The following is a 16,097-nucleotide window of genomic DNA, read 5'->3' as shown; positions in this document are numbered from 1 at the left end:
ATTCGGGACAACCATCAACATAGACTGCAAAACCAGGTCGATTCGGCAAGAAGACAATGCTCTGTGTTTGGTGGGGTCAGAAAGGTGTGGTTTATCATGAGCTTCTAAAAACTGGTGAAACTGTGAATACTAATCGTTACAGACAACAAATGATCAATTTGAACTATGCATTGATCGAAAAAAGGACCAGAATGGGCCACAAGACATGGCAAAGTTAATTTTTTTACACAATGCACCTGCACACAAAGCAAAACTGGTTCAGGATACAATCAAAACACTTGACTGGGAGCTGCTACCCCACCCGCCGTATTCACCAGACTTGGCCCCTTCTGACTACCATTCGTTTTCATCAATGGGACATGCATCGGCTGAGGAACACTTCGATTCCTACGAAGAAGTTGGAAATTGGGTGTCTGATTGGTTTGCTTCAAAAGACGAACATTTCTATTGGTGTGGTGTCCACAAATTGCCAGAAAGGTGGTCAAAATGTATAGAAAGCAATGGTCAGTACTTTGAATAAAATGTTTTTACTTTTCAATTCAAAATTAGTGTTTTATGTGGTGTCACTGCCAGACACCACACTTGCTAGGTGGTAGCCTTTTATAACCCGCGGTCCGTTGGTATACGTCGGACCCGCGTGTCGCCACTATCAGTGATAGCAGACCGAGCACCGCCACATGGCAGGTCTAGAGAGACTTCCTAGCACTCGCCCCAGTTAGACAGCCGACTTTGCTAGCGATGGTTCACTGACAAATTACGCTCTCATTTGCCGAGACGATATTTAGCATAGCCTTCAGCTACGTCATTTGCTACGACCTAGCAAGGCGCCATTACCAGTTACTATTGATGTTGTAAAAGATGTACCGTCAAGAGCGATGTTCACCAATTATGGATTAAAGTTAAGTATTCCAACAGATACGTACTATTTTTGCTAGTCTCATATCCCTGACCTGTTCCAGACCTCACGCCAGCCTGCGTGAGCTTAAACGCGTGCCTTTTGGCTTCCTCATAATGGCTTGGCTGTCTTGCCAAGCCACAACATTTTATACATATATATTTGGTAAGACACACACAAAGCTGATGTAACTTACCGAACGAAAGTGCTGGCATGTTGATGGACACACAAACATACACACAAAATTCAAGCTTTCGTAACAAACAGTTGCTTCATCAGGAAAGAGGGAAGGAGAGGGGAAAGACGAAAGGATGTGGGTTTTAAGGGAGAGGGTAAGGAGTCATTCCAATCCCGGGAGCGTGTGTGTGTGTGTGTGTGTGTGTGTGTGTGTGTGTGTGTGTGTGTGTGTGTGTGAGAGAGAGAGAGAGAGAGAGAGAGAGAGAGAGAGAGAGAGAATACCCGTCCCTTTTTTTCCCCCTAAGCAACCATTGGTTGCGAAAGCCTGAATTTTGTGTGTGTGTGTCTATCAACATGCCAACGCTTTCGTTTGGTAAGTTACATCATCTTTGTGATAAACATGCTTATTTCATACCGGTACACCTGGTATTTCACTGTGTTCATGTCACTTCCTTTTGGTTTTTTGTTTTTTTTTTTTTTGTGCTTTATAAGTAGTTTCTAATATTGTTGTAAGCCAACTCGCCTGTGGCAACTGCGGTCCTCATGTAACCATGAGATGTCACTTGTCTACTGTAATTGTTGACATTTTCAAGATATTGACCTGTACAGTATATACTACACAAGTGACTTAATCGGACAGATAAAAAATCTACTCACCAAGTGGCAGCAGAACACACATAAAAGGCTACTGTCATTGGCAAGCTTTTGGAGCCAGTGGCTCCTCCTCCAGGCAGAACCGCTGAAGGGGTAGGAAGAAGGGTGAAGGAAAAGAACTGGAGAGATCTTGGAAAATGGGTAGATTTTGGGAAAGTCACCCAGAGCTGCAGGTCAGGGGAGACTTACCATACGCGATGAGAAGGAAAGACTCTTTCCTTCTCATACCGTTCGGTACGTCCCCCCTGACCCCATTACATGTGCCACAATGTGTGTGTTTACTCAAATTGTTTTGGTTACTTGTTTCCTGTTGGGCAGCACTTTGGTGAAAGAGGATACAAGATCAATTGGTCCATCAGTCATCAAACCAAAATGTAATAGATGTATTAGGTAATTACATAATATATTTGGGTATCCAGGTATCTTTTCTTGTCTCAGCATAGCATGGAGAAATCTAGTAATACAATACTGATGGAACTTAAAATGAAGAAACTGTAACTATTATCAATATTTTATTTAAAGAGCAATATGGCTGTCACAATTTAAGGGCCTTTACAACTCAATTACAGTACATTTACAATATGCCACATAAAAAGATCCAGACTTTTATTTAAGAAATGAAACAGAGAGTGAGCAGAGAAATGAATGAGTAATATATATAAAATAAACTTTACTGTAAGAAATAAATGATAATGAGATGCAAAATGAAGACCATATGAATTTTATGTAATTACATGTATTCTTCACTGGTTAGATCCTACATGTGTATGGTACATTTTATCATCCATTGGTGGACTGATATCTGACTGAACATGAGCCTGCAAAATATAAAATTAAAAATTACAAAATTGCATGCATTAAAAATTAAATGAAACTGGTTTTAAGCACACCATGTCTTCAGGTCATTCTACATCATTTATTATCAACATTCAACAATTGCTATATAAAACAGGTTCCCCAAAATATTAAAACTGAGAACTGAATAATTACATATATTTTCTAAATTTGTTATAAGTTAAATTTAAATTATGTTTCACATATTAAATTATGAAACTAGTAAATTGTGATCTATAAAAAGATTGCTCGAACAGTCCATGGGTATACTGCCGGTTCATAGTGTCCAACGGGCACAATATTTCGGCGATCAGACATGTCGCAATCGTCAGGTGCGCTGACGAACTGAGCTCCTGAGGTCGGGCGACCGATTTAAATCCCCTCCCTCCACGGGCCGCTCTCATCGCGGTCCGTGCCCGCGCGCCGGCGATCGCAAAGACGTAGGCGTCCGAATCTGTCGTAGCGACACATGACGATGGCGACATGTCTGATCGCCAAAATATTGTGCCCATTGGACACTATGAACCAGCAGTATACCCATGGACTGTTCGAGCAAGAAATAGCAACAAATACGCCGGGAGAAACTGAAGAATCAAATCATTATAAAAAGATTATTTTCAAATATTTTTATTTATTGCACAATTCACCAACTGTTGAATTTAAAGTATGATTTAATCTATTACGTGTCAGCTACGCATAACGTAACTCCATCACTAGAGCCATTCTCGCATGACAATTCAAGGTTCCTGTAGGTGCTTCCCAACTACCTTCAGAGAAGTACCACACCTCTATACGATATGCAACACTGACCAGACCAGTCTGCAATTGCTTTCAAGGGACGATGAGATACTACAGAAATTTTGGTTCGAATGGAACCCAGCCGATACAGGGGGAAATATTGTGGACTTTTGATGCTGAGGCTGTACAAGACCAACCATACGCTCCGATTCAAAGAATGTCATTTAACTTCTCATAATGTAATGAAACTCTTTTTTGCAAACCTAAATTTTTTACAGAACACTTTGTGCATGAGATAAATTAATCATAAACTATGGCAGTAGCAAACATCAAATGTGAAAAAAATCACCACCACATTCTATTTATCAAAACGACATATCATGTACCCATGATATTTTTGATTCAGTGATCTGAGACACACTATTCAAGAGACAATCACTATCATACATGTGCTGTGTAAGACAATCTTGTTGTTATACTTTCATGCATTCCAAAGAAATATAATTAGGCACTACCTCTTTGCGAGTTTATTGAAAGGCCTCACACACACACACACACACACACACACACACACACACACACACACACACACACGACTGAGCAACAGCACACAATGGGAGACACAATCTGGGTGGTGGGGTGGGATAAAAGGCTAGGGATGGGGGATGGTAAAGTGCTGTTTGTGGGAGCACACAGGGACAGGGTGGGAGGATGGGAGGGTGCCTATGTGCGTCACAAGGGGCGGAGGGGTATGGATGAGGGTGGGTGGGCAGGGAGGGGGAGTGGGCAGGGAGGGCAGAGGGGAGGGAAGGGGGAGTGGGCAGGGATGGGAGAGGGGAGGGAAGGGGGAGTGGGCAGGGATGGGAGTGGCGAGGGAGGGTGGGTGGGCAGGGATGGGAGTGGCGAGGGAGGGTGGGTGGGCAGGGATGGGAGTGGCGAGGGAGGGTGGGTGGGCAGGGATGGGAGTGGCGAGGGAGGGTGGGTGGGCAGGGATGGGAGTGGCGAGGGAGGGTGGGTGGGTGGGCAGGGTTGGGAGTGGCGAGGGAGGGTGGGTGGGCAGGGTTGGGATGGGAGGGTGGGTGGGCAGGGTTGGGATGGGAGGGTGGGTGGGCAGGGTTGGGATGGGAGGGTGGGTGGGCAGGGTTGGGATGGGAGGGTGGGTGGGCAGGGTTGGGATGGGAGGGTGTGTGTGTGTGTGTGTGTGTGTGTGTGTGTGTGTGTGGGCAGGGAGGGGTGGGTGGGTGGGTGTGTGGGCAGGGAGGGGTGGGTGGGTGGGTGTGTGGGCAGGGAGGGGTGGGTGGGTGGGTGTGTGGGCAGGGAGGGGTGGATGGGTGTGTGGGCAGAGAGGGGTGGGTGGGTGTGTGGGCAGAGAGGGGTGGGTGGGTGTGTGGGCAGAGAGGGGTGGGTGGGTGTGTGGGCAGAGAGGGGTGGGTGGGTGTGTGGGCAGAGAGGGGTGGGTGGGTGTGTGGGCAGAGAGGGGTGGGTGGGTGTGTGGGCAGAGAGGGGTGGGTGGGTGTGTGGGCAGAGAGGGGTGGGTGGGTGTGTGGGCAGGGAGGGGTGGGTGGGTGTGTGGGCAGAGAGGGGTGGGTGGGTGTGTGAGCAGAGAGGGGTGGGTGGGTGTGTGAGCAGAGAGGGGTGGGTGGGCAGGGAGGTTTGGGTGGGAGGGGAAGGGGAGGGTGGGTGGGCAGGGAGGGCAGGGGGAGGGTGGGTGGGCAGGGAGGGCAGGGGGAGGGTGGGAAAAATCCAGGATGGAATAATGACAACATTATGAAAAGGATAGATTTCTCACACACACACACACACACACACACACACACACATGCATCTCTTGTACACAAGACACTGTCTCTAGCTGCTGAGGTCGGACTCTGCAGTCGGGAGGTATGACGGAGGGTGGGGGTAGGTGCTGTGGAAAAGGAGAAAAGTAAAAATATTGTGGTTGGTGGGGACACTGGTGGAACAGAATCCTGTGTAGCGCTGGAGTGGGAACAGGGAAGGGGATGGGATGGGTGGGCGAAAGACAGGAACTAAGAAAGGTTGAGGCCAGGAGGGATATGGAAACTTTGGATATAGTGCAGGGAGGATTCGCAACTGCACAATTCAGGAAAGCTGTTGTTGATAAGAATGAACTAGATGGCACAGGCTGTGAAGCAATCACTTAAGTGAAGAAAGATGTGATGGGCAGTGTGCTCAGCAGCTAGATGGTCCAGCAGTTTCTTGGACACAGTTTACTGGTGGTCATTCATGCGGACGCGTGTGTGTGTGTGTGTGTGTGTGTGTGTGTGTGTGTGTAGTCTAATTCAGAAGGACTTTTGGCTGAAGGCTTAATTGTTTAGCAGTCTTTTTGTTGTGCCTATCTCTGACTCAACATCTTCACTATATGGTTAGTAACAATCTATCCACTTCATATTAACATCATTTTCCATCCTGTATTTTCCACTGTTTTATTTTGCTTAATAGTTTTTCTTCCATCCCATAATCCAGCACTGTTTTATTTTGTTACTATTTTCTAATGCTTTACCACACTTAGTGTCCATCCTTTTCCTATACCCTGCATCTTACATGTTGCCTTCCAAACCAAACCAGACACACACACAACAGCTGCACTGTATCAACTGTCTCGGCCGCACACAACACATGGCTAGATGACCTTGCTGATTGTTGGGGCAGCACACTACTCCCACCAATGTAATTAATCTTAAATCTTCAAACTGATCACAATTCCTACGTCATTCTCACGTATTTTTGTGTGTACCTTCCGGTGCCCCACGACCTTGTACCTCATCCTATGAACCTCTCCCCACCCAAGATTTTTCATCTATTATTCCAGTTCACACACATACTAACTTCACTTAATCTAGTCACATCTGTTGTTCCCTTCCTCATACATACTTGCCCACAAAGCTGCAACCCACATTATAACCTTCACATCTCACTGTGTTTTCACATTGATTTCACTTTGTTTTTGCCTCTCACTATCAGCCTACTCCCTCAGGTTTCATCTTGTTTCCCCAGATTTTATCTGATCTGCCCTTTTTGTGATTTTTTCCCATATATTTTTGGATTCTTGCTCTTTCCATCTGAGGTAATACACAAAAGTTTCCTTATCCCTAACCATAACCCAGTACCAAATATTGTTCCCTTGTTATTGCTTGGCCCATAGAATCCCCCAATGGACTCACCATCAAATTATCCATCTTCGGCTGCTACCCTCTCTTCCACAATGACCTCAATCTGTTCAGATTCCACCAGTCCTTAACCCTCACCAAAACTGTCCTGCAAAATCATGAAAATGAGGCCTGAACCACTTTGCAATCCCAAATTCCTGGATCCTACCTCACACTTTGAAACTCTTACCTCCAGGAACTGCAGGGGCTTTCACTACTGCATCTCAACTTTGGACTACCACTATCTGCCAGCTCTACAGCAGTCTCTAAATCTCCCCCACAGCCCCTCATAGCTGACAAAATATACTTTACAGACCCACTAAATTTACCCCTCAAAGACATTCTCCCTCCATCATACAAAATCCAGAACCTGAGCAGACCTGAAACACAGTCACGAACCTTTCCTCCAAAAGCCGTAGTCCCACAGAAGTATTACTTCTTTCCAATGGCCTTACTTCTTGCCCCACTTCCAAATTCAGTCATGCTGGACTTGATAAAGACCTCCTCCCCTTCTCCCTGTTGCTATAGTCAAAACATTTTTTGCCACCAACCCTGCCAGTCAGACTCAACCAAAGACAAATGTAGAAGCCTGCCTGAATCAGTTCATGCCTTGATCCAAGTGTGATCCACCACCACTGCTCCCAAATCACCACATCTTACATTCCAGAATTTCTTAACCTCGAACCCTGCCCCACCATAATTCTCCAAATCCTTCAATGTGCAAACTAACTTTATCATCTGCAGAACAAACTGCAACAGACCATGTAAAAACAAATTCCGGCCCTATAATCCTACCTGCTGGAAATGATTCCACAACTGTTGCCTTGAATCACAAGGATTACATGGCAAAAGGACTTCGTCTACTGACATGTACAACCTACAAACACTCCAACAATGATCTTATTCCTGAACTCCAGTAGTATCTTTAGTCTCTCCTCAATCCTTATGCCCATCCTAGAATCTCTCCCCAGACTGTCAATTTTTTTTTTTTTGGTAGGGTTTAAGGGCGCTCAACTGCTGAGGTCATTAGCGCCCAGTCACTGGTGTTAGAGCACAAGGAACCTGCTAAAACTCAAGGGGATGGGGGGGGACATCAAAAGGACCTGACAAAGATGCAGATGAAATAAGTAAAAAGGTTAAATGTCTTTGGTCAAGCCAGTTAAAGTTATAAAACGCAGAAGACGAGCAGCTGCTCGAGCGTCATCAGCTAAAACATCCGGTAAGGTAGATGGCAGGGACAGGACAACACGAAATTGACTAAAACGGGGACACGACAATAAAACATGGCGCACCGTTAATGCCTGACCACAAGGGCACTGCGGGGCTGGGTCACCAGAGAGCAGGTAGCGGTGGCTAAACCGGCAATGCCCAATCCGCAACCTGGTCAGAAGGACCTCCTCGCGCCGAGATGGTCGGGAGGAAGTTGTCCAAGCAGTTGGGAGCGGTTTTACTGCCTGGAGCTTGTTTCCTTGGAGGGATGACCAAGCATCCCACCACAAGGACACAAGCCTCTTACATACATCCCCACAAACGTCAGATGACGGGACACAATGGGAGGCTGGCCGAGGCTGGAGGACTGCAGCCTTGGCTGCAGCATCCGCAGCCTCATTCCCAGGCACTCCTACATGTCCGGGGACCCACAGAAAGCTGACAGAACCGCCATTATCAGCGAAACAATGGAGGGACTGCTGTATTCGTTGAATCAAGGGATGGACCGGATAGGGAGCCCCAAGGCTCTGAAGAGCACTGAGTGAGTCAGTGCAGAGGACATACGATGAATGGCGGTGGCGGCGGGCATACTGAATGGCCTGATGGAGAGCAAAAAGCTCGGCCGTAAAGCTGGAACATTGGTCAAGGAGCCGGTATTTAAAGGTGGCGGTCCCGACGACAAAGGCACAGCCAACACCATCGTCAGTTTTGGAGCCATCGGTGTAAATAAAGGTGTGACCAGCAAGTCGAGCACGAAGTTCGACAAACCGTGAGCAATACACTGCAGCCGGAGTACCCTCCTTCGGGAGTGAGCTGAGGTCGAGATAAATACGAACCGGAGCCTGGAGCCAAGGTGGTGTCGGGCTCTCACCCTCTCTGAAGGTGGTAGGGAGGGCAAAATCCAATTGTCGAAGCAGGCGACGGAAGCGGACTCCGGGGGGGCAGCAGGGCAGACACATATAACCCGTACTGACGGTCGAGAGAATCGGCGAAGAAGGACTTGTAAGAGGGGTGTTCGGGCATAGACAACAGCCGGCAGGCATACCGACACAGCAGTATGTCGCGCCGGTAGGTCAACGGTAACTCGGCAGCTTCAGCGTAAAGACTCTCGACAGGACTAGTGTAGAAGGCTCCGGTCGCAAGACGTATCCCCCGATGGTGGATGGAGTTGAGCCGGCGTAAGAGGGATGGCCGAGCGGACGAGTAGACGAAGCTCCCATAATCCACCTTCGATCGGACTATGGACCGATACAAGCGAAGCAGGACAGTGCGATCCGCTCCCCAAGATGAACCGCTAAGAACTCTGAGGACATTAAGGGAACGTGTACAACGGGCCGCCAAATAAGAGACATGTGGAGACCAACACAGTTTCCGGTCCAACGTGAGCCCTAGAAACTTAGTTGTGTCCACGAATGGGAGAACAACGGGACCGAGATGTAAGGATGGCGGAAGGAACGCTTTATATCGCCAAAAGTTGATACAAACCGTCTTCTCTTCAGAGAACCGGAAGCCATTTGCCACGCTCCATGAGTAGAGGCTGTCTAGACAACGCTGGAGGCAGCGCTCCAGGAGGCATGTTCTCTGGGCACTGCAGTAGATCGCGAAGTCATCGACAAAGAGAGAGCCTGAGACATTAGGTGGAATGCAATCCATAATTGGATTGATCGCGATGGCAAAAAGGGCTACGCTCAAGACGGAGCCCTGAGGCACTCCGTTCTCCTGGAGGAAGACGTCTGACAATACGGAACCCACACGTACCCTAAACTTTCGATCCGTTAAAAAGGAATCAATAAAAAGGGGCAGACGACCGCGTAGGCCCCACTTGTGCATAGTGCGGAGGATACCTCCTCTCCAACAGGTATCATAAGCCTTCTCCAAGTCGAAGAACACGGCTACTGTTTGGCGCCTTCGCAAAAAGTTGTTCATGATGAATGTCGACAAGGTCACAAGGTGGTCAACAGCGGAGTGGCGGCGACGAAAGCCGCATTGGACATTAGTAAGTAGTCGTCGAGATTCAAGAATCCAAACTAACCGAGCATTAACCATGCGCTCCATCACTTTACAGACACAGCTTGTAAGAGAAATGGGGCGGTAACTAGAAGGAAGGTGTCTATCCTTCCCGGGTTTGGGTATAGGAACAACAACGGCGTCACGCCAACGCATGGGGACCTGACCTTCGGTCCAGACGCGATTGTAGGTACGAAGAAGGAAGCTTTTGCCCGCCGGAGAAAGGTGTGCCAGCATCTGAACGTGAATGGCATCTGGCCCCGGAGCAGAGGACCGGGACAGTGCAAGCGCACGTTCGAGTTCCCGCATAGTAAAGGGGGCATTGTAAGTCTCCAGATTCAGCGAGTGGAAGGAAGGTCGCCGAGCCTCGTCTGCCTCTTTCCTGGGAAGGAAGGCAGGATGGTAATGGGCGGAGCTTGAAACCCCCGCGAAAAAGCGGCCAAAGGCGTTGGAGACAGCCACAGGATCAACAAGGACCTCATTACCTGAGGTCAGGCCAGGTACTGAGGAGTGGGCCTTAATGCCCGACAGCCGGCGCAGGCTACCCCAAACAACGGAAGAGGGAGTAAAACTGGTAAAGGAGCTCGTGAAAGAGGCCCAGCAAGCTTTTTTGCTGTCTTTGATGACTCTACGGCATTGCGCTCGGAGTCGTTTGTATTCAATACAATTCGCCAACGTAGGATGGCGGCGAAAGGTGCGTAAAGCACGTCGTCGAGCACGGATAGCGTCCCTACAAGCCTCGTTCCACCAGGGGACGGAAACGCGACGTGAAGAAGAAGTAGTACGAGGTATGGAACGTTCGGCAGCATTGATAATAACAGCCGTGAGGTATTCGACCTGACTGTCACAACTGGAAAAATCGCGGTCCGGAAAGGTCGCCAGGGAGGAGTAAAGTCCCCAGTCAGCTTTCAGTATGTTCCAGCGCGAAGGACGTGGGGATGGGGTGTGGTGCAGGAGACGAACGACACAGGGGAAGTGGTCGCTCGAATAGGTGTCAGAAAGGACATACCACTCGAACCGACGGGCAAGAGTGGTAGAACAGATCGAGAGGTCCAAGTGGGAGTAGGTATGAGTAGAGTCCGAGAGGAAAGTCGGGGCGCCGGTATTGAGGCAGACAAGATTGAGATGGTTGAAGACATCCGCCAAGAGTGAGCCTCTTTGACAGGATGCAGGAGAGCCCCAAAGGGGATGATGGGCATTGAAGTCGCCAAACAATAAGAATGGCAGGGGAAGCTGATCGATCAGGTGCATCATGTCAGCCCGACTAACAGCAGATGACGGTGGAGTGTAGACGGTACAAACTGAAAAAGTAAAAGCAGAAAGAGTAATGCGGATAGCTATTGCTTGGAGTGGGGTGGTCAATGGGATGGGATGGTAATAGACATCGTCCCGAACGAGCAACATGACCCCACCATGAGCTGGGATACCGTCCACAGGGGCGAGGTCATACCGCTCCGAGGTATAGTGGGAAAAGGCAATACGGTCAGTCGGGCGCAACTTGGTTTCCTGGAGACCAAGGACGAGCGGACAGTGCAGGCGGAGGAGCAGTTGTAATTCCTCCCGATTAGATCGAATACCTCTTATGTTCCAATGAAACAACGCCATTGCTAGTCAAAAAGTTGGGGAAACGAGACGGGGAAGAGCTGGTCACCTCGATGGCCGCGGAGGGCCAGGTTGCGAGGCAACAACGCTACAACTGACGGCAGGCGGATCCGGTTCCATCGACTCGTCGCCAGCTGCGGCCACTGTCCCTGATTGTGTAGGAGGGGCCGCATCATTTGCCGACAAAAGGCCGGCGGAACGCCTGGCAGCAGAGCGTCCCGGCGAAACTGAGGACGGCCGGGAGCAGCGACTCACGGATGAAGCGTCAGATGAAACGCGCCGGGGTGGAGAGGGGGATAGAGATTTCTTCTTGGAGGCCTTCTTGGAAGGCCGAGGAGGCACAGGGATGGCGGGCTGGACCCGAAGAAGGTCCTCACGCGCGGGGTCCGTTTTGGAACGCCGGACCTCGGAAGCTGGGGTCCGGAACGTTTCCCCGATGGACGCCTGAGAAGAGGATCGCTTCTCAGGTGGCGTGGGGGGAGGAGGAGGAGGAAGGGTGGCCCCTGGGGCAGGGGGGGTGGGGGCCGCGGGGGAGGAGGAGTTGGAAGGGAGGGATTTGGGAGGCGGAGGCAGAGCCCCCTGACGGGCAGAGGAGGCGGAGGGGGGACAGGATAGAGGTGAGGATACAGCGGAAGGAGTGGACACAACTGAGGCAAACGAAGTGGCCAGTGACACGGGATGAAGGCGGTCATACTTCTTCCTGGCCTCAGAATAAGAGAGCCGATCCAAAGTTTTGATTTCTTGTATCTTTTTCTCCTTCTGATAGGTGGGGCAGTCTGGGGACCTAGGCGAGTGGACGCCAGGACAATTAGGGCACCGAGGTGGTGGGGTGCAAGTATGTTCCTCACGAAGAGGACGTCCACAGTCGCCACAAAGGGGCTCAGCCTCACACCGGGACGACATGTGCCCAAAGCGCAAACACCTAAAACAGCGCATAGGAGGCGGGACGTAAGGTCGCACGTCGCACCGGTAGCACATCACCTTTACCTTCTCCGGGAGAACGTCCCCCTCGAAGGCGAGGATAAAGGCCCCGGTGTCGATGCGACGGTCTTTGGGGCCGCGCTGGACTCGCCGGACGAAATGCACGCCGCGGCGCTCCAGGTTGGCCCTGAGCTCCTCATCAGATTGTAGCAGGAGGTCACGATGAAAAATGACCCCCTGCGTCCTATTTAGTGCCAGATGTGGGACAATGGAGACTGGGATGTCCCCTAGGCGGTCGCACGCCTGGAGTGCCGCCGATTGTGTGGCAGAGGTGGTCTTGATAAGAACGGACCCTGATCGCATCTTGCTGAGAGCCTCGATTTCCCCGAAGACGTCCTCAATGTGTTGAACAAAGAACATGGGCTTGGAGGTGGCGAACGTCCCCCCATCTGTTCGAGAACAGACCAAATAGCGGGGGAAGTACTTCGCCCCAAGCCGGCGGGCCTGTCCCTCCTCCCATGGAGTGGCCAAGGGGGAAAGGGCAGGAGAACCAGAACTAGAAACGGTACCTTTTCTTTTGGAAGACTCGGCCGCAGAGCGACCTGATACGTGTTGACGTTTCATGTGCGAAACGTCCGCCCCGATACCACCCACTCCGACCAGGGGCTCTCCCCACGGGCGCCACCCAGCCGCAGCAAGGGCCACCTGGCAGGATGACCATTGCCGGGAGTCCTGATGCCCCAAGGAGACGGGCATCTACTCCTTGGCCAACGTGGGGAGGGTGCAGCTCAGGTATCGGCAGTACGATCCCTGTGTTGTCAGGGGGCTACAACGTAGAGGGTACATGACGACCCCACCACAACGGGCTGGCTACCGCGCTGGATTTCTGGTGCCATGGAAAGTCCATCATGATCGCTGGTGCAGATGGAGATGCACTATGGGCGTAACTTGGACAACCCATCAGGCGTTTAGGCCCAATTTAAGGAATAATGGGTATGGTGACAACGCCGGTGCAATGCTGAGTGCCAAGGTCTTAGTGCACTTAGGACCAGTGGTACACCATGTAAGGTGTCCTTCCCCAAAAGGCTCGTACTTCTGTAGAATTTTGAAAAATGGAGGTCAAACCCCAAGGGGGACCATCACATTAAGGCCAAAACATTTGAGACTCCTTTTAGTCGCCTCTTACGACAGGCAGGAATACCGCGGGCCTATTCTTGCCCCCGAACCCGCAGGGGGACCAGACTGTCAACTCACCCCTACTGGTCCCCACACTCCCAACTTATAAATGCTTCTGAACCACCCAGGATGCATCATTGTGGTTGGTCACTGTTCCCACACAGAGAGAATCACTGCTTTCATAGACCAACACCTTCAGCCTATTACCCAGAACTTTCCCTCCTATATAAAAGATACCAACCATTTCCTCTATGGACACACTACAGTTTCAGTTCCTTAACCACATGATGCCCTGCTTGTCACTACTGATGCCGCCTCCCTTTACACTAACATCCCTAATGCCCATGGTTTTGCACCTATTGAACATTACCTTTCCATATGCCTGACATATTTCTATCCGACAACCTCCTTCCTGGTCAACATTACCAACCATATCCTCACTCAAAATTACTTCTCCTTTGAAGGTATCACCTATAAAGAAATCCCAGGAAAGGCAATGGACATCCTCATGGCACCTTTCTATGTCAACCTATTCATGGGCCACCTAGAGGAATCCTTTCCAACCACCCAGAATACCAAATCCCTTACCTGGTTCAGATTCATTGATGATGTCTTTGTTACATGGGTTGAGGATGAGGACGATCTGCCCAGGTTCCTCTCCAGAACCTCAATCATCATCTCCCCCATTTGCTTCAACTGGTCCTCTTAAGCCCAATGAGCCACCAAAGGTCTCACTGAATCCTTCACAGACCGTAATTACCCTCCCAACCTTATATACAAACAGATCTCCTCTGCTGTATCTTACCAGTCACCCACCACCTCCTGAACTCCCACCATCCAGCCACATAACACCATTCTCCCGTGACTCAGTACCATCTAGAACTGGGGCAACTGAATCATTTTCCTCAGGATTTTGACTATCTCTTGTCGTGCCAGGGGTATTTCACTGCTCACTGGACGTTCATAATATCCTCATCCATCCCTAATCAACCCCTTCTCCCAGCCTCTTGCCTCACGGCTTATATCATCCTAGATGTGAGACCCGTCCCACGTATTTTCCCAGTACCACCTACTCCCGCCTGGTTACCACCATCATATATCCCATAAAAGTCAGAGCTACCTGTGAAAGCAGTTATGGGATTTACAAGCTAAGCTGCAACCACTGTGCTGCATTCTACACGAGCAGGACAACTAGCAAGCTGTCTGTCTGCACAAATGGCCCCAAACAAACTGTGGCCAAGAAATAACTTGGCCACCTGGCTGCTGAGCACAATGCCCAACACTCAACATTCTTCACCGTCTGTGCCATCTGGATCCTTCCTACCAATGCTAGCTTTTCTGAACTGCGCAGGTGGGAACTCACTCTGCACTATATACTACATTCCTGTGACCCTTCTGGCCTCAACTTCTGTTAAACACTGTCCTTCACCCACCTGTCCTCTTTCCTGTTCCCATTCTTGCACTACACAGCCTTCTATTCCACCAACGCACCCACAATTTTTTACTTTTCTTCTTTCCTACCCCCCCCCCCCCCCACTGTCTAACCTCCCAAAAGCAACTACTTGCCCTACCCTCTTCCCACCTTCTCCCTGTGTGCTCCCACAAGCAGCACTTTACTGTCTGCAACATCTACCCTGCTATCCCTCCCCCTCCCTCCCCAGCTTCCTCCTTACCCCCACCACTCAGATTGCTTCTCCCATCTCATGCTGTTGATCACAATATGTCCTTGGCAGCCAGAGACAGTGGTCATGTGTGTATGAGTTGTGTTAGTGTGACTGTGTGTGAGTATGTTGTTTAATTCAGGAGGTGGCCTTTTGGCTGAACGCTTACTTGTTTGGCAGTCTTTTTGTTGTGCCAATCTGCAATTCAGCACCTCCACTATATGGTGTGTAGTACTATTTTTTCATAATATTGCCATTCTTCCATCTTGGATTTTCCAAATATGTATGTTCTTTGCTCTGAAAACCAAACATTTCAAACCATCCTCTTAAAAAGTCTCACGAGACAAGTGAAAACATTCCTTCATGCAGAAATATACTGGGAGGGAACACTGAAGACTGGGGTTATCTAATGCCTGGCTGGATCTGTTCAAAACTTAGTAGTTTTAAGCGTACAAAATTGGGCTGTGGAATATCGCAAGACCAGCACTTTGCTACACCCAGTATGGTAATATGGGCCTAGAAACATTTTTAGTTTCAATGAAATGGGTGTTTTTCACTATGTAGTTGCTTCAGATATGCAATATTCTTACAGAAAAATTAAATGACTATGGTTTTATTGGCCAGAAGATTTCGTCTGTGTTTATTCGGCTGCCTGATGCAAGTCTTCCTATCTATCTATCTGACCTCACTTTGGTGACCAGTCTATCTGTGATGAAGATCAGATTATATGATTAGGGACAATGCAAACAACCGGCCCCCCAAGTGAAGAAAATCTCCATCCCGGCCATAAATCAAACATGGGACTGGGCAATCTAAAAGCAGATATGCTAATTAATAGACAATGAGCTGCAGATTATTTTTAAGGGGAAAAAACATGATGCAGGCACCAACAACACTTATGTGATAATATTGATGGAAGTGGTAAGTTGCCAGTATCAAACAACTGAAAAGTGTTAAAACAGGTGTTATAAGTGTTTCAAAACACTACTTTGCGTTCGGTCTTCAATAGTAATATCTGGATGATCGCCGGAGTTTTTGGAGGACAGTTATTAGCTT

General features: G+C 49.3%; 1 protein-coding gene across 1 annotated transcript in view; it reads right to left on the bottom strand.

Annotated features, from left to right (window-relative positions):
- Positions 1-2,225: 2,225 nt before the first annotated feature.
- LOC124619593 (serine/threonine-protein phosphatase 2A 65 kDa regulatory subunit A alpha isoform) overlaps positions 2,226-16,097 on the bottom strand; it is a 112,005-nt gene continuing 98,133 nt past the window's right edge. The window contains exon 13 of the mRNA XM_047146094.1: positions 2,226-2,544. The gene's annotated coding sequence lies outside the window, so the exon portion shown is untranslated. The remainder of the gene's footprint in view (positions 2,545-16,097) is intronic.

Source organism: Schistocerca americana, chromosome 6 (genome assembly GCF_021461395.2).
Source record: "Schistocerca americana isolate TAMUIC-IGC-003095 chromosome 6, iqSchAmer2.1, whole genome shotgun sequence".
In the NCBI taxonomy this organism is placed as follows: Eukaryota; Metazoa; Arthropoda; class Insecta; order Orthoptera; family Acrididae; genus Schistocerca; species Schistocerca americana.
This window is presented reverse-complemented; position numbering and strand designations above follow the sequence as displayed.